Here is a 27107-nt window from a genome sequence, read left to right on the forward strand (position 1 = left end):
AAGTGATAACCAAACAATCTCTATATAAAAATGTTCTGTTCGTTTGTGTACGCGTCAAAAACTCGAAAAGTACGGAACCGATTGAACTCAAAGTATGATGCAATATACAAAACAACCAAACACATCTAGGATTGTTGTTACAACATAAAACATTGAAGAATTCAATTAATCATGCAACCACAATATGCCACAGCAAAGCGTGACAGGGTACAGCTAGCTAGATATAAAATAATTCTCTAGTCCTAAATCAATCATGCGATCGTGTCCGGAACACCACTCCCAAGTTGTTTTTTACATAAAACGGTCCGAGACGATCTATTTTGGTGAAATGAAACGAATGAAACTTGCCGCGAGCACTTTTCCGCAACTGAAATGAAGCATTTTGACGATGAAAATGAATAGAGCACATCCGAGCAATTTCAACCGTCAATAGAAGATTATCCAAAATAGAGAGAAAACGAAAGCAGAAATGAACGAATTAGAAGAATCGACGTTTCACTATGCATATAGAATTCTCAATCGTAAGTAAACTCTGCCTGGCTGGTATCATTTGTGAGGAAAATATGCAAATGTTGTGGCACTAACTTAAAGAAAATTAGTCCAACGCACATTTGAAAATATTTTCGCATATTTTCGACGTAGAACTACGCAATCCCATTATGAAATCCACTCGTTTACCACTTCGAATATTATTTTAGAATTCATCGAAATTTGCATGTTTTGGCAAAGCGGATTCCCCCAGGCACATTGATTTTGAAGTCCGTGTTAGGGAAGCCCGGTGGGAACAAAAATACCCGCGACTTGCATGTATATTTGCAAAGCGATTTTCCACCGGTACATTGATTCTGATGTCTGTGTTGGGGAAACCGTAAATCAAGCCAATCAAAAGTTGGCAGTTAGGGCGTTTAGATAACGCATGATATTTTACAGTTATTCAATTGTTCATCTCATGAAAAATAACGTTTTATTAATTGTGATAGACGCGTAGAAATATTTGCAAACGATTTTGCGATTTGCGATTGATGCAAACATCCTTCCGAACTGTTAAGAAATGTTCGAGTTATAAGCATTCGGAATACGGGTAGGGTTGGCAGACAAATCAGTAGAACAAATGTATGGAAAAAAAGGAAGTTCTTCCAGTTTTCATGAATTTAAATCGTTTAGAGATTAGCGAATTGTAATGTATAGCGTATCAAACAAATCTTAGAAAATTTTCGATTCGATTGGTATGCAAATCATGAGAATTCGTTCACGGTGAAAACGTTAACTTTATTTCATAAAAAACGTGACCTGTTTCCTGACTTGGCACGTAGTTCTACGTCGAAAACGCATTTAGTAGATATATACTATTTTTAAACTTATGTTGGAACAAGAGCACGTTTGATATAATTCGGTTCCATACCCATACCAAATTCTTATAATGAGTGTCTTTCAAAAAAAAAAAAGGCGCTGGGTAGAGCATAATTCATTGAAAAGTGTAATAGTAACTGCGCAGCATTTATTCGGGCAGATGCAGTATGTTAGCTGTCCAGAAATGAGGAAAAAATATATGTTAATTTTATGCGAATCCGTCGCCTCTCGCTCCTCGAGTTTCTTTAGACGGAGACGACAATTAGCGGAAACTTTTTTTTCCCTCCCTACTTCCTTCTCTCATCCCAATGAAAGCGAACGTCTGTGAATTATGAAGTACATGATCTGAATTATTAATTCGCTATGCCGACTATCGACGCAAATTCTAATGAGCTTTTTGTGAATAATCGAACAGCGTGAAAAGAGATGAAAAAAGAATCCAAAGCATATTCCTCAAATCACATTCGGCCACACAGACGATGACTTTATTTTAAATTATACCTAAAGTAAATTTTCTCTAGAGAATAATATCGAAAAAATCATTCCGGGATAAGGAAGGCGCATGGAAATTTAATATATTTCGCAATGGGGTTCCCTAATTCTTTCGCTTTTGGAACGCATTTGATTAAGGATGCACACAAGAACAAAAAAAAAAGATGTATGAATGTTTCGAATGCGAAACGAAGTAGAACTACACAGGAGGTGGATTATTAACAGTTGAACGGGTTGGCTGACCGTCCGGTTAATAGCCGCTGCTCAAATTCATTCGAATTTCATACAGTGAATGGATACGCGAGTGGATCCGGTGATATGTTATTAAACAACGATAATTTTTTAGAAGGAAATTAACATTGAATTCGCATCGGAAATACGTTTGGGTACAATCAAAATTCCCACTGAAACCTGGCCATGGTTCCACGTTACACACTAGAATCACTGTCTCCTCTCGTATGAAATCAAGCTATGGCTAACGACAACCCATCATGGCGCTAGCGCTGAATGCTAAACGACGAGTGCTCCAAATGAGTGGTTTTTAACAACCAGAATGTCCGCCTCGCATGGAGTGGGCACTTTGCCGGCCGAGCTCTGAAATGCAAATTTGATTCGCTTCTGTTCATTTTGCCGGCTGCTGCCAGCTGCCGACACAAAGATTTGGTGAATCAATACGACTAAATCTGAAATCCGGGAAAATGTCATTGCACCCGTAATAGGGACTCTGATAGATCGCTCGGTTAGCCATCGTGTCTCATCTGCGAGTCGCAAGTTTGCATTGTTGTTAAAAATAGATTGAACGTAAATGCAGGTTTGCAGTGGATGGCTATAAGCTAGTCGATGTAAATTCAACTTCAAAGCTGAATCTTGCTGCATGGAAGAACCGACCACTCATTAACACTCCTATACTCGCGCATTGGTCTGACAGAAAGAGATATCAATAATTCATTCATTTCTCAGAAAATATCAACACTACGACTGTGTAATTCTCTCCAGCTTCGTTATTCGTCGTTCGTCATTGTTTAGCGTATCGCATGTGATGGTACTAAAGAGACGTGTATCACTTTTTTAACACTTTCGGTCTGTCACACCGACGCGAGTACAGGTGTAACTTTTTTGGACAAAGTCCTATTTTAGAATATTGTTCAATGAAATGTATAAATTAATGTTAGTGGCGTGGAATATTCATTGAATATAATGCATAAGATCAGCACCGGACTATTCTCATTTTATTTAAGTCCCTTTTGTAACTGGATTGAACGGATCCATATATTACCTATTCGTCGTTAGATTCATACGTTCAAAAGCAAAATATAAATGTTTGACTTTCATATAGTTATTCGCTAAATACAATAGTCATACATATACACACTTGTGAAAAAATTTCACTTGTGGAAGAATTGTAAACAGTAAACTATAAACTAATCGGTGGCTTATGATTATGCTAAGATCATGCAGTTATGCTATGCTCTGATTCTTACTCCAATGAAACCACAATCGATTAATACGTTTTTATGTTGTTTTATAGCTCTTTATACTTCCATGAATTATATTCAGTTGCTTACTTTTAATTAATAACAGTGAAAAATTCGAATCTCGTTATTTGTGTTGGAGTATCAAAAATTACACTGTTTTGAGGATGCTGAATTAGATGACTATTAAAACATAATAAAGATGAAGAAAACATAATTTTTGGAGTTTTTTTATTCAATAATACCCTCTTCTTCAAATAAATGCCAATAAAGCCTGAAAAAATCACAATGGCAACATTACAGAGAAGTTCAATTTTCGGTCTGTGACACCGTGCGCGAGTATACGTGTTATGATTTTGCACGCGAGTACAGGAGGGTTAATGCTCCCATTGATATGGGCGAGATGGGAAAGAGCAAGTCGCAAGTAAGTAACGCGATGGCAAGTAATGGGATTGGAAATGATGTGAGATTGGAGTGGCCTTTACGTTATTCATTTAACCTTCGACATTTCACATCGGGTTCAATATGGTGTATCCGGAAAAGCTGTTTACCCGTAGTACATCGCGAATAGATAGTAGAATCTTTGTCTGAGAGTAGGAGAGAGTGTGACTGGGCATACAGTTTATATGCATATTGCCAAGAAGCACGCCATCAACAAGGAAGCGGTCAGAAAAATTCTTAAGAAGTTGGGGAGGTTCGGATCAGTGATGGATTGCCTAGGCAGAGGAAGGACACCCAAAACAGATGCCAGAACAAACAAGAAGATCATTCGGGAAGAGAATTATAATCCGAAAGTTGCCATCCGGAAGATCCAGGAGGAGCTTCAGCTGGTTTTGGTTTTCAGCTGGCTGGCAGAATGGTTTTGAAACGGCCTTTTATTACCAAGACGAACAAGGCCAAGCGGTTCAAATTCGCTGAAGAGCACGCTGGTACAGGTAAACTTCGATATAACGTACATTTCACTTTCAAAATTGTACGTTGTATCGAATTGTACGTTATATCGAAGCATAATAAAGTACTCACAAACGTAGTCTATAATACATTATTGTGTTGCTGTTTTAGTAAAGTTAACGAATAACTTCAATCAGAAGACGAAGCCAACCTTTCTCATGATGTTTCCCTTCGTAGTGTTGATCAGAGCTTGATTCGTTTTGAATCCGGAATCACAAAATGTATTTCGCTGTATTTCGGGATTGATTGAAGGTACAAAACTTGTTTTAGCATCACAATACATATAATTCATTGTTCTATCAGGAAAAAAATATTGATTTTTTTCCTTTATTCTTTGGAAATGTGTACGTTATATCGAAGTAAAATGTACGTTATATCGAGTGACGTTATATCGAGGGTACGTTATATCGAAGTTTCGCTGTAAACCGCTGGAGTACTAAAAAAATAATTGAGGTTGTATCCGAGACACGACTACGCAACCATTTTTTTTTTTGAAATTTATTGGTTTATCATTTCGGATGTTATTTGCGAACACGTCGATATTTCATTAATAACTCTTTAGTAAAAAGATTCGGGGACCCTGGCATGAAACAAACTATTCATGTTATTGTTTTCACTGAAATATGGTTACGTAAAGGTGAAATTTGTAACATTGATGATTATACATCATATCATAGTTGTAGAGAACAACGAGGAGGAGGTGTATCTGTATTCGTGCTTCGTCGTCTAAGAAGCCAACTGATCATGAAGCATAACTGTGAAGTCAATAATTTCCTAATGATTGAATTACTCGACTACGGAATCAAGCTAATGGGGGTCTACAATCCTGGAAGAAATGTCGATCCTTTCCTGGATATGTTTGAACGAATAATTTCAAATCATGAATCTTTGAACATATGCGGTGACTTCAATTTGAACATACTAGACGATTCAAATGAATTTGTTCAAAACTATCGTTGTAGATTGCAAAGCTTAGGATTTTTACTCTTGAATAGCGAGAATTCAATCCATGCAACTCGCTTGTCCAATACAATTACTACAACGATAGATCATTTTATTACCAATCAATTCAAACACAAACTACAGCTTTCAGTCGAAGATACGGAAAGCCACTTATCAGATCATAGAGCTCTTATTCTGTCTATTAAAATTACTCCTCCAAGAACAGAAAGGGTGAAAACGAAAATATATATATTGCATACGATAGTTTCCTCAATCATCCATTTTTGCAAACTATTCAGGATTGTAGCAGTTTCGATCATCTTACACGAAAACTTACTCACATTGTCAATGAAAATAAACAAGAAATGCGAAACCGATCGTTCAAGATTCGGAAACCGTACATCAGTCCAACGCTAATGATTGAAATTGAAAATAAAAACAAATTGTTCAAATTATATAAACAAACTCCAATTAACACTCAATTAAGAACTGAATTATACAAAAAATATATCGTGGGAGAAATACGCTTAAAAATAAAACAAAAATAGCTAAGAAAAATCATTATAAATCAAAATTAGATAGGTGTGGTCATAATGCAAAGAAAACATGGGATTTGCTGAAAGAAGTTCTGTTTGATCAAAAAAATTATGACGTAACTTTTCAAAAATTGTCTATCCATGAGAATGGAATTGTGTTACTTGGTAATAAGTCAATTGCTAATTGTTTCAACGACTATTTCATCAATGTTGGTAAACATGCTTTTACAAACGATACAGAAAATGATTTTTGCGATTACATGCCACGAAGAATAGATACAATATTTGAATTTTCATATGTCCAGGAGAGTACCATATCGAATATAATAAAAGATCTGAATTCAAGCGCCGCCAGTGGTTTAGATAAAATATCTATCAAGTTTTTGCAAAAATGTAAAACCTTTGTGATTTCGAAAATAACTGAACTTGTAAATAGTATGATAAGATCAGCAACATTTGATGATATTTTGAAAATTGCTAAGGTATTACCTTTGTATAAAACTGGAAGCAAACAAGATAAAGTGAACTATCGTCCAACATCAGTTTCACCAGCGCTCTCCAAAATACCAGAGAAAGTACTGAATCAACAGTTGAAGGACTATGTCTTACAAAACCATGTACTTAGTTTGATCCAATTCGGATTTATCCCAAAATCAAATATTGAATCGGAAACATTGGAACTAATTAATTTTGTCATTGAAGGTTTAGTATAAAGGTGAATTTGTAGCATGCGTCTTTATAAATCTCAGGAAAGCATTTGACTGCATCCCTCACAACATATTAATAAAAAAGCTCAAATATTACGGTGTATGCAATTCAGCTTCCAATATTTTAAAATCGTATCTTTCATGTCGGAAACAAATATATTACGTCAACAACGCTTTGAGTGATCCTATGTTCATTAGCACAGGTGTCCCACAAGGATCCTTATTGAGATCAATACTCTTCAACATATTCGTTAATTAAATCTTCTAAAATTGCCTCTCAACGGAATCTTGCAATGTTATGCAGATGGCACAGTCATCAAATATCGTGCAAAAACCTTGAGTGTATTGAATGACATGATTCAGCATGATTTGAATTTGATGCACCAATGGTTCTCTGCTAATAGAATGTCAGTAAATGCTGATAAGTCGAATTTTATGGTATTTAGTATGACCAACGTTACGCCTACATTAATTTTGTCAATTGATAATGTACCAATAAAACAAATTTATGAAACAAGTTATATGGGTTTAGTAATTGACAACAGATTAAAATGGCATAGCCATATTAAAAAAGTCAAACAAAGAATTGTACCATAAATTTTCGCCATAAAACCCATCGCAACCCATTTATCATTAAATCATTTGTATAAATTTAGCATAATAATTGTAATTTATAAAATAAAACAAGGGAACATTCAAGGCAATATAAACTTATTACCATACACAGAAATACACTCACATTTGACAAGGAATCGAGATAGATTTTTCATCAATAGATCTCGCACTGAATTAGCCATTAGAAATGTGTTTTACACCGGAATTACGAACTTCAATGCACTTCCATCAAATCTCAAAGAAGAAACAAATATTATAATATTCAAACAAAATTTGAAAGCGTATATTATTAACCCATTTTAGGCCAAGGCCATTTTTCATGTCTTTGGAAGACAACCATATGGTAATGTTTTTGCACCAAAGGATAGCTTAATTTATTAGCTACCACTTACTATCTAGTGCATTCAATTTTGTATAACTTCATTGAGCAATAAATTCGATTTTTTTTATCCCATTTATTTATTTTTTAAGGCTCATTAGCATTTAGAGCCGAATTTTAGTCGTGTACATGTCACATGGTTATCGTATATCTATAATTAGCACATTACACAGTTGCCATTCGCCACTATTCCTTCTATACCATTACATATGGTACATTCACACAGTAGTCATTTAGGCGTGAGAGTATTCTTTCTGTTCTTCCATTATCCAGTTAGACCGGACAGCGGAGACAGTTGATTGATCATTGTTGAGTTATTTATAGAACAGCAGCCCGATGTGTCTTGCAGAGCAGAGCAGTTGTATGAATCGATCTTATTTCGACCGTGGATCGATCTCCATCGCTGATGATTATTGTGTGGATGTAGCTATTCTGTAACAACACAAAGATGGTCAATGAGGGTTCTGAGTTTTGAACTCACGATCGATCGCTTACTAAGCGAACGCGCAACCAATGTGGCTACGGAGACCCCCAAATAAATTCGATATAAAGCAAGTATGTTTGGAAGGTGTTTTCCATTTCAATTAAAAAACCCAATCAAATACAAAAATATGTGAACTTTTCTACAGTATAGTTACTTTGATAAAAGAACATACATTGCGATATAGGGCAGAAATCATTCGATTGAGCCTCCTAAAAGAAAATAACAACTGGGAAAATCGAGTGTTCGAAAAATCGAACGTTGGCCAAAACCATATACCAACACATCTAACCTCCGCAGCGCATTTTGGTTCGTTTACTTTCTAAGACGGAAGGTTTTCTTTTCTTTTTGCATTTTCAATTGTGAATGTTTGCAAATATCGATTAATTTAGCAAATATTATTGAAAACCTGTACGATTTTTTGTCCGTAATAACTTTAAATGATTACGGCCCGTGTGTTCGTGTGTGCAGGTACTGGAGAAAATGATCAGTACGTGTAACGAGGATTCTAATGAGATTGCCAGTGTGAATATCCTCCCGCCGGACCGAATAATAACCACCCAATCCTCAATGCCTTTTTTTTCGCATAATGTTGGTACTTTGCAGATTTTGGAAAATGTTCGATTTTTCGGGAAAAGGATAATTGGAAAGAAATGATTCTTAAGCACAAACATTTCTCCAAGGCCAACAATAAAAAAAAAATAAGGACAGCAAAGTGAGTATATAATTTATATTTAGGTTAGGTGAGGAGGCGATCTGGCGTAGTGGTAACATCCATGCCTCTCACGCTAAAGGTCACGAGTTCAATTCTCACTCCCGACATTCTTCCTAAAATGGAAGTAAAAGTGACGAACCAGCCAAATGAGTTGAAAATCACTATAATACAGATAAAAAAAAAAAAAATTTAGGTTAGGTTAAGATACTTGCATTACAACTGAATTCACTTTATGAATAGCTGGTCACAGTTTTTGTTAACTTTTCAGCTTGTACATCAAATAAAGAAAAAAAGAAAAACATTATATTTTTTGAATGTTACTATTTTTAAAAAATCGGGAAACGTGAGAAAAAACGATTTGAACCGCGTTTTGTTTTTCAAACGGCCGCCATTTAGTCAAAAAGATGTTTTCGACTTGTCCGAGGCTCATGCGCTAGCGACATCTTTACTGATTTAGAATCTGTCTGATTTTTGACGTAGAACTACGTCTTTCATTAAGGGTGCCAAATCAGGAAACATGTCACGTTTTCATGAAATAAAGTTAACGTTAATAACTATTTTTGCCGCGAACAGATTTTGGCGATTTACATACCAAATGAGTCGGAAAATCCCTAAGATTGGTTTGATATGCTATACATTACAATCCCATGGTGTATAAATGGTTAAAATTCATGAAAACTAAGCGTTTCCATTTTCCCATACATTTGTTCTGTCCATTTGTGTGCTTTCCCGAACAGAGCTGTAAATAACGAGTAACGAAGGAGAAATCGTAAGACTTGAAGTCTCCGTGAACAAAGGAAAAGAAGAAGAACCAAGGGGAATATTTGTCTAGAGTATAAACAGTGGATCTCGCTGAGGCAAACTTTCATTCTTCGTGAGAACACCGACTGAACAACATCGTTGCTGGGCGAGCTGGACGGTGAGGAGTGGAGGAGTAATACGAGGAAAAAGTAAAGTTTTCAAAGCGCCTTTTTGGAGGTTAGAAACGAATGAACTAAAGAAGTCTCATGTGTCTTAATTTCGGATCGAGCTGGAGACGCGACCAAATTACTGACTCGCTGATGTCTCTAGCATTGCAATAATTGCATCAAACTGACGCCATTGCATTAAGGTTCTAAGCTACACAATTATGTGGGGAATCATCAAGCTAAGCTATCGTCAGCTCACCAAGAAAATAAATGTTCTAGAATTTTGTCTGTGATTTGGTTTCGCATGACGGTAGCAAAACCATCTCCACAAAGGATGACAGCTAAGCTGATCTAGACCGGCAATATTAACAAAAAGGGCTTCTGTTTAGAAAAGCGCAAAACGGATATAAGTGTGTGCATGTCGATCCGAACGTGGTGACATAGAGGGGAGATAGCGGGAGGGAAATATTTACGCTACGGTATTAGTAATGAATCTCTGCTGATCCATCTGTTTTCCGTCATCATAAAGGCTTCGTTGATGCCTTTGACATTGTCTCAATGCATTGAACTGACGCTATGGTAAAGCAGGTGTTAAGGTTGTGCATCAAAAAATTATTTGGGAATACCAAATTATTCAATAAGTTAGAATAAATTATAAATTGATTTGGTTTCGCGTGCCTGTTGCAAAACTCCCTTCAACTAGGATTGCATTTGCGCTAATCGTGATCATGATGAAGCAGTGCTACTCTTTTCGAGGTTGTTGAGATTAACAGGAAGAGTTTATTACGTTTATTTAGTCACCAGGAAAGTAAATGTCGTTCTGGAATTTTGTATGTGATTTGGATTCGCTTACCAGTAGCAAAACTTTCTCCACTAAGGATGATAACTGCGTTTATCTCGAGCATGTATTGTTCTGAGAGGACAAGAATGAATGATCAAACAATAATCGTCAAATGATTCTACATGAAAAAATAATTTCAGGGCGACCAAACTGGTAGAATGGTTATTTCTAAAGTTTCGTAGCATTCTAAAATAATATTCGCTGTTATAAACAAGCGACTTGAATTAAACTACAGCGTAGTTCTACGTCAACAATGCGGTCGTGTCTTGGACACAACCTCCTATAATTTTTTTTTGTTTCAGATAACCAGAAGGGCTGTAACGCCATGGCACAACTTTTGTTTGAACCCGTCTTTCTTCATCAGCTCTTACCTATTCTAGTTATGAATATTTTTTCTCCGTTCAATTTTTGTTTTATTGTTAAAAAATAGATGTACAAATAATGATATAATGGATAGTAAAAATATTCTTTGATTTATGTTTACGGAACTCAAAAAAACGTCCGAAATTCGTGTCTCTACACTAGAATACCACCTCAATAAAAACTTTTATTTGCAACATGGAACATGAATGAAATTGGGGGTTTCCGTAGCCACATTGGTTGCGCGTTTGCTGAGTTCAAAACTCAGGGCCCTCATTGACCATCTTTGTGGTGTTACAGAATAACTACGTCCACACAACAATCATCAGCGATGGAGATCGATCCACGGTCGAAAAAAGATCGATTCATCCATACAACTGCTCTGCTCTGCAAGACACATCGGGCTGCTGTTCAATAAATAACTTAACAATGATCAATCAACTGTCTCTGCTGTCAGGTGGTTTAACTGGATAATGGAAGATCAGAAGGAATACTCTTACACCTAAATGGCTACTGTGTAAATGTACCATATGCAATGGTATAGAAGGGAATATTCTCACGCCGAAAAATGGCAACTGTGTAATGTGCTAATTATAGATATGATAAACATGTGACATGTACACGATTAAAATTCGGCTCTGTTGCAGCTAAAATGCTAATGAGCCTCAAATAAAACAAATGGGACAAAAAAAGAAACAATGAATAAAATTTGAAAAAAAATCATAATAATTAGGATTTTGTTTTTGCCTTAACAAAAAAGGAATAAATGAAAAAATGAGTCCCACGGTGCAGTGCGGAGCTGCAAAGTTACATGCTGAACCAAATCGAGACGATAATATGATAACATGCCAAGCCGCTTACTCTAGAGATGGCGAATGAAGAATGGCAGTTTGCCGTTTGGAAGGAGTTTGGAAATAACCGGAAGAAAATAGAAGAGAACATTCTAGGAGGAAGGGATCACGGTCGCCAAATATGCAAATCCCGAAACTCGACGATATTTTGAGATTGACATATGCCACTGGAATTGTCTCAGTCGTTATATCCGGAACTGAGATCGGTAAGTAGACAAAACTAGTTGTGCTATGGTTGCTGGGCATGGAAAAGGATTCGACTATCGGAATGGTCTGCGTTAATCTCCGATAATTGTAAGATCTGAATTTGAAACCTAAAACATTTGTACCACAAAGGTCAGCCTCTCATTGGCTGTGTAACAGCTCTGTTAATTATTTAAGTTATTGCCTGAATTACCTAAAATCCCGGAGGGCCATCTTAGAGGTAGTTGATATCTTCCCAAAGGGCACCATAGGCAGCAAAAAATTTGGAAAACGATTATATGTTAGCTTTTTATTTGACCAAAATACCATACAAGATGACTTCCAAAGTGCTGAGTCGAATTATTTACAAACAAAAAGAGTGTGTTTTCACTTGAACAAACAACAACCTTACAACTTATAAATCGCTCAATAATAGAAAAAAAATTATATCTATGTTCGTTCATCATTAAAGCCATAGAGAGTGGTTGAAATATCATAAAAATGGCACGTAAATAGAATGCTCATAAAAAAATAATATTAAATTTAACAGTAATTCTTCAAATATACAACAGGTCCATCTTATCTACATTGTCCGTCTTACAGACAGTTCATCTAAGTCAAACGCAAAGAGAGATAAAATACATAACAGAGAATAAAGTGTTTTCTAAGAGTAAAAAGAAGAACATAAACGATTCTCTGTGTGGGCTGTGTATTTTTACTGTGTATAATTATACGAAAAGCTTTCATACATGATTATTTGTAATGTGTATTCTGTTCGCTCGCTCATATTGATCTTATATTGCTCTAGCATATATATTATACAGATGATATACAAGTATTAGGGAGTAGCGCATTTTCTGTTATTTTTAGGCTCATTTAATGTAATAAATCGTTATGCCAAAACATGTGCTAAAAAGTAATTTTGGGTTCAGAGACATCGAAAGATGGTGTTGCATGTCTGAAACAAGAATTTATCGAAAACAACCAGCCATACAACCGTGATGTTTCACCACGACAACGTTCAGGCCCATATTGCTATACCGGTTGAACGATATATGGCACACAAAAGATTCGAACTTGACCAACCCAGGTCGAAGGTAATATATCCACCTTGTCTGAAATAAACTTTCATTGTAAAGGGTGTGTCACATCAAATTGAATCACGGAAAAAACGCTGTAGAAATTCGCCCAGTAGACCGATCCTTTTGAAAATTTTAGACAGTAAAATAAAAACTATTAAACAACTTTTGGCATTTTCTTTTTATTCATACTTCGAGCCCAAGCCCGTATGCTCGCACCTTCCTTTTTACCCCGTCCATAAGGTTCTATACAACGTCAGGTTGTAGTTTTTTTTTAACAGAAATCCATTTTCTCTTGAAGTCCGCCTCCGATTTGACAACTTTTGGGTTCTTCCGGAGGGCCTGCTTCATAATCGCCCAATATTTCTATATTGGGCGAAGCTCCGGCGCGTTGGGCGGGTTCATTTCCTTTGGCACGAAGGTGACCCCGTTGGCTTCGTACCACTCCAACACGTCCTTTGAATAGTGGCACGAAGCGAGATCCGGCCAGAAGATGATCGGGCCCTCGTGCTGCTTCAATAGTGGTAGTAAGCGCTTCTGTAGGCACTCCTTAAGGTAAACCTGCCCGTTTACCGTGCCGGTCATCATGAAGGGGGCGCTCCGCTTTCCGCAAGAGCAGATCGCTTGCCACACCATGTACTTTTTGGCAAACTTGGAAAGTTTCTGCTTGCGAATCTCCTCCGGAACGCTGAATTTGTCCTTTGCGGAGAAGAACAACAGGCCCGGCAGCTGACGAAAGTCCGCTTTGACGTAGGTTTCGTCGTCCATTACAAGGCAATGCGGCTTCGTCAGCATTTCGGTGTCCAGCTTCCGGGCTCGCGTCTTCCCCACCATGTATTGCCTTTCGTCGCGGTTAGGAGCCTTCTGAACCTTGTATGTACACAGGCCCTCCCGCTGCTTGGTCCGCTGGACGAATGAACTTGACAAATTCAGCTTATTGGCGACATCCCGGACCGAACTTCTCGGATCACGTCTTAACTGCTTAACTTTTTCACTGACGGAGCATCCATTTTTGCCGTTCTTCACCTTCCAGTCGATGGTTAGGTTCTCGAAGTATCGTTTTAGTACTCTGCTGACCGTGGATTGGACGATTCCCAGCATCTTACCGATGTCCCGATGTGATAACTCCGGATTCTCGAAATGAGTGCACAGGATTAATTCACGACGCTCTTTTTCGTTCGACGACATTTTTCCAAATTTACTAAAAAAAGACAGTGAAGCATGGCCAACGTGATCTATACACTCTTATCTGATTATAAGCGAAAGCTGAAGATATAATTCCTAAAAATTAAATTTCTACAGCGTTTTTTCCGTGATGCAATTTGATGTGACACACCCTTTATATAACTTGAAGCGTTTTTTTATTTAAACACTTTTGTGAATGACAATAATTCCCACGTACGTATAACTCATCATCAAAGGACAACTGTTGATCAGATTTGAGTCGTCTATATATCGTTGTGTCTGTCTCCACTCAAATTAGAAATCTATAATTCTAAACTTTGGAAAATATTAAAAAAAAGGAAAATTCAAAAAAAAAAATGGGCTACTCATATGTCCTGCAGTGAAAAGTGAAATCGAAAAAAATGATTACGCATTTGTTTTACAATGATAAATTTGTCCGATTGGAGTTCATTTATTTTTGAATCAATTTTGACCACATTGATATTTATGTTTCGCCATTTTGTAAATACTAATGGATTTTCAGGTGGAAAATGAAAATAAATCGCAAAATTGTGGTCGTAAAATTTGAGTAATGATTGTCCGATTTAAACTGTTTTTTTTTGTTGTATCTCTCTCTAGACGTAGATCAATGTAATGAGAAAAAATAATTTTTATTTGAAAATTTTGAAGGAAGAAGGACCATATCTTCCATAGTAATAAACAATTTTAAACTGCTTTCGAGCTTGGTAATCTGATAGAGTTAATTGCTTCACACCACCGTAAATGTCGGAATTGTACATTCGTCAGTGCCGGGCCGAAGCAATTGTAACTAATTAGTTTACGAATTTGCATGTACATCGAACATTTAACCGACACCATTTAGTAACACACATGAACATACATAATCATTGAACTGCTTGCACGCCTATGTAGAAGGCAAAGTTTATGAAACTACAAAATTTGGTACTCCAACCCAAAAAAAATTCAACCTTACTCACAACGAAGCACATAGTCACAATCACGAAAGCACCAGCGAGTGGCAAATTAGTCAGCACATTTCTGCACCAAGTGATGCAAGTGCAGACCACTGCCCAAAATGCTAGTAAATGTAACACACAACATCCACCCACGAATGAACTGCTCCCGAGATCATGCTCATCCAACTTCGTGCCGCGCATTCAAGGGTGCAGTAGCAGCAGCAGAAATCACTCCAAACCCTGCCCAGATGGAACAAAGTTGCTTTTTATTGCCGAACTTTTCGGGCCCTTTTCGTCGACCAACTCACGTTACTCCAAATTACCGTCAGTAGTCCAAAGTGGGTCATTTGGAAAAAAAAGAAGATTATCCCCACTTCAGCAAGCAAAAGAGCTTACAGATGAAAGACTTGATGGAGAAAAAGAGAGAAAAAACATTTTCGTTTGTACGCTGCATACGAAATTGTGGAAGGTGAAGGTCATCCAAGCTAAGTGGAGCAGCAATTTTGGCTGAATCTTATTCCTCCTTGAGACTGGGCGCCACGGTGTGGAAAGCGACAGCTTTCTTAGACGGAAAGCGGAAGAAGACAACAGACGCCAGTTCTCCCACACTTTGTCTTCGTACTTGAGGGGGAAATGATTGGGACATTGATTTAATGTGTTTGCATTAAAAGGTTCAGTGGGTCAGATAGTTTTACCCAAGTGTCAACTGTGATGAAAAAAAGATCAACCTTGTCTGCGGTGTAGAAACATATTAAAATTCTTAATGCATTTCCACTTGATATGTTTATTAATTACTAGCTGACCCGGCAAACTTCGTCCATCCCAAAATTTTTTTTTTGTTATCAATATCTTCGAACATTCACTTTTTCTTACTATGAGCAAGTTCATGGGTTCAATCGCAGAACTGTTGATTGATTGATCTTCTAATCGACCCCGTTGAATTTACCTTTTACTATAAAATTCCTAGTATTTCTAACAAAACTCATCATTATAATATCAGATTATTTACAGACACAATTCTCGTTCAAGATTTTTAAATCACTTGCAAATAACATGTTTCTCCGTTACATGGAATGAATGTTTGATACAGAAAATATAATATAATAAAGACAGCCCTAAATCGGACAATTCCTTTCTCGAGGTCTGCTCTTATCAACACATCCGGGAGGAGTGTCAAATTTGGCTCCATTTGCTTGATTAGTTCTTGAGTTATGCAGAAATTTGTGTTTCATTTGTATGACAGCCCACCATTAGAGAGCGGGAGGAGTATCTAGCCACCGTAAGAACATTTACTACCCCCTAAAACCTCCACATGCCAAATTTGGTTTCATTTGCTTGATTAATGCTCGGATAATGCAGAAATTTGTATGGCAGCCCTCCCTTAGAGAGGGGGGTGGAGAGTCTAACGATCATAGAAACATTTATTGTACCATAAAACCCCCATATGCCTAATTTGGTTCCAGTTGCTTGATTAGTATATAGAAATTTGAGTTTTATTTGTATGGCAGCCCCACCTGAGGGGGGAGGAGTATTTAACCACCATAGAATCATTTATTGCACCCTAAAACCTCCACATGCAAAATTTGGTTCTGTTTGCTTGATTAATTATCGAGTAATGCAGAAATTTGAGTTTCATTTGTATGACAGCCCCCCCCCTTCTCTAGAGGAGGGGGTGGAGAGTCTAACGATCATAGAAACATTTATTGTACCATAAAACCCCCATATGCCTAATTTGGTTCCAGTTGCTTAAGTAGTATATAGAAATTTGAGTTTTATTTGTATGGCAGCCCCACCTGAGAGAGGGGGGAGGAGTATTTAACCACCATAGAATCATTTATTGCACCCTAAAACCTCCACATGCAAAATTTGGTTCTGTTTGCTTGATTAATTATCGAGTAATGCAGAAATTTGAGTTTCATTTGTATGGCAGCCCCACCTGAGGGGGGAGGAGTATTTAACCACCATAGAATCATTTATTGCACCCTAAAACCTCCACATGCAAAATTTGGTTCTGTTTGCTTGATTAATTATCGAGTAATGCAGAAATTTGAGTTTCATTTGTATGACAGCCCCCCCCCCCTTCTCTAGAGGAGGGGGTGGAGAGTCTAACGATCATAGAAACATTTATTGTACCATAAAACCCCCATATGCCTAATTTGGTTCCAGTTGCTTGATTAGTATATAGAAATTTGAGTTTTATTTGTATGGCAGCCCCACCTGAGAGAGGGGGGAGGAGTATTTAACCACCATAGAATCATTTATTGCACCCTAAAACCTCCACATGCAAAATTTGGTTCTGTTTGCTTGATTAATTATCGAGTAATGCAGAAATTTGAGTTTCATTTGTATGACAGCCCCCCCCCCTTCTCTAGAGGAGGGGGTGGAGAGTCTAACGATCATAGAAACATTTATTGTACCATAAAACCCCCATATGCCTAATTTGGTTCCAGTTGCTTGATTAGTATATAGAAATTTGAGTTTTATTTGTATGGCAGCCCCACCTGAGAGAGGGGGGAGGAGTATTTAACCACCATAGAATCATTTATTGCACCCTAAAACCTCCACATGCTAAATTTGGTTCTGTTTGCTTGATTAATTATCGAGTAATGCAGAAATTTGAGTTTCATTTGTATGACAGCCCCTCCCCCCTTCTCTAGAGGAGGGGGTGGAGAGTCTAACCATCATAGAAACATTTATTGCATCCTAAAACCTTAATATGTCTAATTTCGTTTCATTTGCTTGATTAATTCTCGTGTAATGCAGAAATTTTTGTTTCACTTGTATGGCAGCCCCTTCTTAGAAAGGGGGGTGTAGAGTCTTGCACCATTGAAACATTTATTGCACCTTCAAACCTCAATATGCCAAATTTGGTTTCATTTGTTTGAATATTTCTCGAGTAATGCAGGAATTCGTGTTTCATTTGTATGGCAGCTAAGAGAGGGGAGAGGAGTATCTAACCACCATAAAAACATTTATTGCATCCTAAAACCTCCACATACCTAATTTGGTTTCATTCTTTTGATTAATTCCCGAGTAATGTAGAAATTTGTGTTTAATTTGTATGGCAGCATTCTTATCTTATTCGATACTATCCTATTCATGATGACGATTTTAGTCTAAAATAAATGTTTCACTTTTCTTTTAAGATTTGTGAGTTATTCAATTTCGTTTTGAATAAATGTTCTAAGGATTGCTACGATTTTTGAAGCAAATATTTTTCATTTACTCGTATTTATAAATGTTGAAGATAGCCGTGTTGTTTTTCATTAGAATTATTACTGCTGTATTGAAGAATTTTATTTTTCAATGTAGAGGCGGAATCGAATATCTGTACCTTAACTATGAAATTCTACCTTCTCGAAATCTTCGGATCAGATAAGTTGGCAGAAAAGTCAGCATAGACGTCTAGCGTAAAATAAGTGAGTCACTCTTCTCATTGCTCTTTGCGTATTTGTTTTGCGCACAAATCCCAGCAGGAATTTGATCCACGAGAGTGTTTGTCTCTATGATTTGTGCACTCACACTCTCTCTCTCTCTCTCTCTCTCTCTCTCTCTTTCTCTCTCTCTTCTATATATATCTCTCTCTCTCTTCTCTATCTCTCTCTCTTCTCTATCTCTCTCTCTCTCTTCTCTATCTCTCTCTCTCTCTCCTTCTCATTCTCACTCTCACTTTCATAAGACAGAGTTTTTTTTTTATCCCATTTATTTATTTATTAGGCTCATTAGCATTTTAGCTGTAACAGAGCCGGGTTTTAATCGTGTACATGTACATATTTTTATGTTTCTATAAACTGTAAATTACACAGTATTTAATAGTAACCATTTAGGCGTTAAGTTTTCTGTTCCATTACATTATGGTAAATTACACAGTAGTAGCCATTTCGGCGTAAGGGTATTCTTTCTGTTCTTCCATTGTTCAGCAGACCGGACAGCGGAGACAGTTGATATTGATCATTGTTGGGTTATTTATAGAACAGCAGCCCGATGTTTCTTGCAGAGCAGAGCAGTTGTATGGATGAATCGATCTTATTTCGACCGTGGATCGATCTCCATCGCTGATGATGTTTGCGTGGACGTAGTTATTCTATAACAACACAAAGATGGTCAATTGAGGGCCCTGAGTTTGAACTCACGACCGATCGCTTAGTAAGCGAACGCGTAACCAAGTGGCTACGAAGACCCCCCAGTTTTTTTTTTTTTTTTTAATTTAAATCGTTTATTTTTACAGGCTCAGTTACATAGGTTTAAAGGAGCCGAACTCCTTACTGTATTGTTACTAGTATATATACATTTTTCCTTAATTCTAATGTTAATAATATAGGAAACCGATTACTCGCGGTCGACTCGAGTTTAGAAGGGTAACATATTTTCTTCAGGAAAAGGAGGGAATATGAGGATATGTTGACAATGATCACACTCACACTCTCAATCACACTCATCACACTCAATTCTTAAACTTATCTTATATCTAATATGTATTTACATTTCATCTTATTCTTAAGAAGGGATCCGATCTCTCACAAAGGAAAAGGAAAAGGAAAAAAGACGGGTGGGTAATGTCGGGGATATAACCGGAGTGACGTAGGACTATACAAAGGGGACAGCTTTTGTTAAATATATATTTTAAATATATTGTTTTATTTTCTTCTCCTACGTGAATACCTACCTATCTACATGATATGGCCACCGATACCGTACGCCGAAATAGCTACCGAACGTCCTCAAGTTTCCAGTGAAGAACTGGTAGCAGTGGCGAAGAGACTGCAGGTAAACAAAGCGCCCGGCCCCGACGGAATCCCCAACGCGGCCTTGAAAACGGCGATTCATGCGTTCCCGGACATTTTCAGGATAGTGCTACAGAAATGCCTGGATGATGGTCACTTTCCTAAGAAATGGAAGATCCAAAAGTTAGTGTTGCTGCCAAAACCAGGAAAGCCCCCGGGGGTACCAACATCCTATAGGCCTGATTAGTTTACTGTTTACTCTTTATGAATATGTTGATGGTTCTGAAAAGAACCTTTGGTGTTGTGTTTTTTTGACGTAGGACTACGTCTAACCGGAAGATATAGGGGGTGAAATGGAAATCTAGGCACTGAACAAGTAGGAAAAAATGCAAGATTTGGAACGCTTATAACTCGAGCATTTCTCAATAGATCGCAAAGGTTTTTGCATCAATTGATAGGAAATATATCTACGCATCTATCATAACGAATAACATTTCATTTTTCTTGAGATAAATAATTGAATAATTGTCAAATATCAAGCATTGTCAAAATGCACTATGTGCCCATTTTTGATTGGTCCATTTTGTGCTCCTCATATCGTACCGACCAAAACGGGCAACCAGAGCAGCAGCGAAATAGAATGAAGCACGATTGGAAAGGAAAAAGAAAAAATGAACGAAACATTGGTCGCAGTCTCACACATGCGTAATTCTCGAGCCAGCCAGTCAGCTTAAAAATCCCCGCTCCGCTGCCGTAACGATCATTCTTTGTGTGGACACCGACTGGACAACATCGTTGCTGGACGAGCAGGACGGCGAGGGATCGAGTGCCTTTCTCAAGGCAAGAGGGCGGAGGTGGTAGCGCTGGAGTAGAGTAGAGTAGAGTTTTCAAAGGGCCTTTCTCAAGGCTAGAGACGAATGAACTGCAAAAGTTTAAAGTCTCTATAATACAATACCTTCCTTCCTTCCGTAACGATCATTCTCATTCAAACCGTACACCACATCAGTTCGCATCACAACACATCAACACATTTTTATCACTCGATATTCCCATCTTGTTCGGTTAAACCTTCCTGTTTAGCTATTGCGTTTGCCACTCGCCACAGCTTTCACAGTTGGAAAATTTCTTCCCATCCAGCTTGTGACATATTGTTCAGTAAATTACATTTGATGCGACTTTGCCACTCACTGAAACTAATTGTTGCCTTGCCGAACCGAAGCTGCTCTGTTCTTGATGCGTGTTTTCTGATTGTCGTGAGCAGCTTTGCAAGCCAACTCGAGCACTCCGACGGCCGAAACTCTATAATCGCTGTTAGGTATACTGGTGCTCCGGCACCAATCCGTTCGGCCTAGTTACCCTTGCGGAGCAATCAGTGAATGCGGCCAACAGGGAACTGGAGATCTGCACGGTTCGAGTGAGACTTTGCCTTTCCCTTAACTTGTCCTCCTTTGTTACGTCCACGATGCCGATGCCGTACAACAACACGGGTTTACGGTTTGAAAGAAAATAAGATATTTTTTTGGGGTCCGCGTGTTTTATACTCTAGCGCAATTTAAGAATTGGTGAAAATCAATAAGCTCAGAACAACTGCCAAATTCACATACTCATCATATCCTGGCAAACAAATTATGAAAAAATCAATTTGTGTTTTATTATTATTTTGGATAATGTTTTAGAAAGCATTGAACTGTATTTCCTAAACTCTTTTTTGGAAGGTTTAATGGCCCTGAAAAACGCCTTGTTTTATGGAATGGTTCCAATTTAGAAAACTTAGTACTCGTGGCTTTGAAAAAAACCATTTCGAACGCCCTCGATGCCGCCTTGTTCTGGATTTGCCACCAAAGCAGTTTGTATAAAGAACAAACTTTTTTCTTCTGCTACCTGATGCCGTTTTGCGATTGCGTTTGCCACTCGCCACTCGCTGCAACTGCCTGTTGTCTTGATGTCCACCGAACTGAATGTGTTCTGTTCCGAATGCGGGTTTTCTTATCGTCGCGAGCAGCTTTACCAGCCAACTCGATCACTTCGGCGGCCGAAACTATATAACGCCGGCTAGGTGGACTGGTGCACTGGTATTAACGCGCTCGGCCTAGCTACCCTTGCGGGGAACTCCAGATCAACACGGTTCGAGCGGGATTTTGCCTTTCCCTTCACTTTTCCTCCTTTACCATGTCCAGACATGGCTGCTTGGATTGGTTTGTTGATGTGTTGTGATGCGAACCGATGTGGTGTACGGTTTGAATGAGAATGATCGTTACGGAAGGAAGGAAGGTATTGTATTATAGAGACTTTAAACTTTTGCAGTTCATTCGTCTCTAGCCTTGAGAAAGGCCCTTTGAAAACTCTACTCTACTCTACTCCAGCGCTACCACCTCCGCCCTCTTGCCTTGAGAAAGGCACTCGATCCCTCGCCGTCCAGCTCGTCCAGCAACGATGTTGTCCAGTCGGTGTCCACACAAAGAATGATCGTTACGGCAGCGGAGCGGGGATTTTTAAGCTGACTGGCTGGCTCGAGAATTACGCATGTGTGAGACTGCGACCAATGTTTCGTTCATTTTTTCTTTTTCCTTTCCAATCGTGCTTCATTCTATTTCGCTGCTACTCTGGTTGCCCGTTTTGGTCGGTTCGATATGAGGAGCACAAAATGGACCAATCAAAAATGGGCACATAGTGCATTTTGACAATGCTTGATATTTGACAATTATTCAATTATTTATCTCAAGAAAAATGAAATGTTATTCGTTATGATAGATGCGTAGATATATTTCCTATCAATTGATGCAAAAACCTTTGCGATCTATTGAGAAATGCTCGAGTTATAAGCGTTCCAAATCTAGATTCCTAGATTTCCATTTCACCCCCTATATCTTCCGGTTAGACGTAGTCCTACGTCAAAACTAAGGGTATAAGGACAATCACACACGAAGATCGATAGCTTTAAGGAATACATATATTTGGGACATGTAATCAAGGTCTAACCGAGTCAACACGTCCCTCACCGGCACCTGCCCGAAGGGTGACTTCTAAATTCGATCTGGCGACAAGATACAGCTCGCACGACCAAACAACGTGCTCGATGTCGTGGTAACCTTGGCCACAAACACAAAGATTGTTGTCGGCAAGATTAATACGAAAGAGTAGCGCATCTAACGAACAGTGATTGGACATGAGTCGGGAGAAGGTGCGAATAAAGTCCCGAAGGCAGAGTTAAAATGTGAAGATTTGAATGATGCAATGAATGCAAGGGGTGCTTCAAGGGGCTCTTCATCAACATTTTATTTAGTAAATAACTCAACTGCAAAAACGTTCCAATTTAAGTTTGCTATAGAATCTGATAGATGAGGTTCTGACCTATCTTCCACATTGTCAAATACAGCTGGTAATGTATTTGCAGCTAAGTTATGACCACAATAGACAGTCGATGTAGAGAAAACGATCAAATCACTTACACCCCTTTCATTCTAAGCCCCTCATTTGATTACAAATTGTGCTGACTATATTTAACTTATTAATGTATCGATAAGATATAAGATATATAGGATATATAAGATGATAAGAAGTAGCGCCGTGAAATTGTGTTGTTGCTTGTTTGTCTGCCACTGTATGGATCAATCGCACACAATGCACATCACACCGAGAGATGTCGATTGCGGTTTCTATTCCAGTATAGATTAGAAAATGACAAAACGGTTCATTTCAGTGAGAGGCTGGTTCATCCGAGCGGCTCGACAGCTATTTTCAAGAAGCGATTTAATCAAATATGTAAAGGAGGGAAGACCTAAAAAATAAAATTCAAAACAAAAACACAGGTTTTCTCTAATACATTTCCGTCTCAATGATACAATATCAAAAAGTAGTATGTCCCAAATTTACAAATAATTATTGTAATGAAAAATTTAGGATGTGAAACATATACTTTTCAAGCATTGCCAGTTGCGAACACCATTCATCCGCATGTTGTTTTTATTTTATTTCTAGCACATTTTCTCTCATGGTGATACTAAAAATTAAACGACAGAAAGCAACAGGAATATACATTGACACATACAGTAATGGACTTAAAAATGCACCAGCTATTTGAAACATTTTATTTTGTGAATTGTAAATCTACTTTGATAAAACTCGAACGCTCATTGATTGACGATGATGTTATGATCAAAATAGGGTAATAACATCGAACTTGTGGTTAATTACTTTCAGTGTGGATCTGAAAACGTAATGAACTGTCAAAATAGAGGACAATAAAAATGCACCAAGACAGTCAGTGTTAATTTTTATTTCGTAATCGGTTCGGACAGTTATTTTTTTGTTGTCATAAAGTTCATAACTACCTGTAATGAAGAAATCATTGAACATCATTGCTCGCAATGCTGTCGTCAGGGCAAAATGTTCTGGAAAAAACAAACCGTCAGGTTGCTGAACAGTTTGGTGTTAGCCACACGACCGTAAGAAGAATCAACAAGAAGTTTTTGGACCCTAACTCGGTAGAGAGGAAACCGAGAAGCAGACGCCACCGAAAATCGACGGTAAGAGAGAAAGATCAATGATTCGAGTTATCAAAAATGACCCACGGAAGACTTCAACAGACGTTACTCGATATGCTGCAGAGCATTTGCAGTTCAATCTAAGTTCCCGGATTGTCCAACGCCGTCTCTGTGAGGTGAATCTTTTTGCTCATCGACCCGCATAGAAGCCATAGATATCCATCAAGAACCGAAAGGCTCGATTGCGTTTTGCCAGACGATTCCAACATTGGTCAAAGCCCTATTGGGAGAAGGTACTGTGGTTTTTAGAGGTGAATGAACTGAAAAGATTAAAACCTCTCTAATTCATCATAAGTCAGGTAGGACGAAAGTAAATTTAATTTATTTTTGTCAGAAGGCATCAGATACCACATGGACAACGATATAATCCATGATACCTGGTTCCAACGGTCAAACATGGCGATGGAAGTGTCATGATCTAGGCTAAATTTTCATATACATGAGTTTTAAAATTGAAAAAAATATAACAACTTATTTAGGTTGTTCCAGCCGATCCAATACGTCGAATTGAAGTCATCATGACTACTTTTGTGTACAAGGAATTTTTAGAGACCACGATGTTTCCATATGCCAATGAACACATCCCATAAGGATGGACCTTTCAGCAAGACGAAGACACCAAATATACGTGAAGGTTGGTAAATCATGGTTCTCGAAGAAGAATGTGTCCGTTTTAGAGTGGCCATTACAATCACCGGACTTAAATTCGATTAAATATTTATGGGACAAGTTTGAACGACGTATACATGTTTGAACTTACAAGAATCCAGAAGATCTTATGACAGGGATCGAGTAAGAATGGTCCAAAATATCAATTGATCATCTTATTCCTTTGGTCGACTCAATGTCAGCTCGATGTGATGCAGTTATTGCATCAAATGACAACGTAATGAAATATTAAACTTATCTGAGGCAATGTATAATAAATGAAATAATTTCAATAAACAATGAAGTGTGTGATGTACATTCTTATGTTTTTTCCCGCTCTCTTGACATTTCTCTTTAGTAAGGTTTGCCATTTCATAATGGAAAGATATACGATCCAACAACGAGTCGACATTATTAAAATTTACTACCGAAATTTGGCGTCAATGGCCTCAACTTTAAGAGCACTAAGTCCAATTTATGGTCGTCATAATCGTCCTGCCAGATCGACAGTACACAATGTTCCCTTGCCAGTGAGACAAAGAGGTGCCGTAGTGTCGAAAATATTGCTGCCGCTAGCGCATCAATCGAGGAAAACCCAACTCAGTCTCTCATACGTCGTTCTCAAGCGTTGGGACGTCGTTGATACAAGACCTTACAAGATTGAATTGACGCAAGAACTGAAGCCGCTTGACCACCAGAAGTGTCGTATGTTCGTGAATTGGACAGAGCAACAACTTGATAATGATCCGGATTTTCATCGGAAAATCATCTTCAACGATGAGGTTCATTTCTGGCTGAACGGCTTCGTCAATAAGCAAAATATGCGTTATTGGTCAGGCAGCAATCCACACGTACTCCATGAGTCACCATTGCATTCCGAAAAACATACGGTTTGATGCGGTTTATGGTCCGACGGCGTCATTGGATCGTACTTCTTCCATGATGATCGAGCACGTTACTGTGAATGGGAATCGTTACCGCTCAATGATAACCGAATATTTTTGGCCCGAATTGGATGATATGGACTTGGACAGTATGTGGTTTCAACAGGACGGCGCCACAAGCCACACAGCGAATTTAACAATCGATTTATTGAAAACCAAGTTTTGTGAGCGTGTTATCACACGAAATGGCCCACTGAATTGGCCGCCTCGGTCGTGCGATTTGATACCGTTAGACTATTTCCTCTGGGGCTACGTCAAGTCTATGGTCTATGACAACAAGCCAGCGGCGATTGATGAACATCGTACGAATATCGAACGTGAAATTGCAGCAGTATCAGCCGATTTATGCTTGAAAATTGTCGAAAATTGGATTCAGCGTCTGGACTTCTGCAAGGGTGCCCGTGGTGGCCATGCAAAAGAAATCGAGTTCCATACATATCAAATGTACATCCACATGAATAAATCAAATGTACTTCCACATGAATAAAGGATTTCATTGATATCCAAAACCATTTTTGTTTTATTTAAAAAAAACTTATGTAGCGCCCTTATTGAAAAACCTATTACAAAATAAAACATTGCTTCGATAGCACCACTTTTTTGGATGCCTAGAGTCTTCAATAAAAAACAAACCTGGATTTCACAGCAACACAGACAGACAGAAAGGACTTTATTGCAATTCAAGTCATGCTCTCGCCGTTTTTTAAATGAAAAAATTGCTTTATGAAAAACATTGTATAAAAAATGTCACCGAGGATGTTATCTGACAATCTCTTCTTTTTTCCATCCGAAGTTGTCGCTTGGTGCTCAGTAAGTGCTATACTTTTACTCCAAGTACAGTGATATCGTTTTAATTGAAGTGCGTAGCCTCGATCCGGATTCATACAACCATCGTTGAACAATGACATTTCCGCAATACAATTTACACATTTTTCTCTAAATTCATCATGAACTCAGCATATGACCTTCCGCCAACGCCAATAAATGCATGCACTAAAGACGGAATAATTGCAACCCATCATCCGCTGCGATAGCATCTCGACAGCTACTGTTTATTTACCGTCAATTCAACCGTGAAGCAGATCAATCACCACACATGCACAAACACACATGCATTAGTCTATCCGTTTTCCGTGCAGCATCTTCATAAACGCACACAACGCGAGAGCTGTCGCCGGTTGTGATCTGCGGTCATGTGTACCGCGTGTTATGCAGCGGGAAATGTGCAAGAACGGCAATATTGA

At 38.2% G+C, this 27107-nt stretch overlaps 1 protein-coding gene across 4 annotated transcripts in view; it reads right to left on the reverse strand.

Annotated features, from left to right (window-relative positions):
- Nucleotides 1–27107, reverse strand: part of LOC129780586 (solute carrier organic anion transporter family member 5A1) — a 198842-nt gene that overhangs the window by 68638 nt on the left and 103097 nt on the right. The window contains exon 1 of one of the 4 annotated variants that reach the window (XM_055789007.1): nt 19670–19796. The exons of the other annotated variants lie outside the window; for them this stretch is intronic. The gene's annotated coding sequence lies outside the window, so the exon portion shown is untranslated. Of the gene's footprint in view, nt 1–19669; nt 19797–27107 lie in introns of those variants that run through there. 4 annotated transcript variants of the gene reach the window in all.

Source organism: Toxorhynchites rutilus, chromosome 3 (genome assembly GCF_029784135.1).
Source record: "Toxorhynchites rutilus septentrionalis strain SRP chromosome 3, ASM2978413v1, whole genome shotgun sequence".
Lineage (NCBI taxonomy): Eukaryota > Metazoa > Arthropoda > Insecta > Diptera > Culicidae > Toxorhynchites > Toxorhynchites rutilus.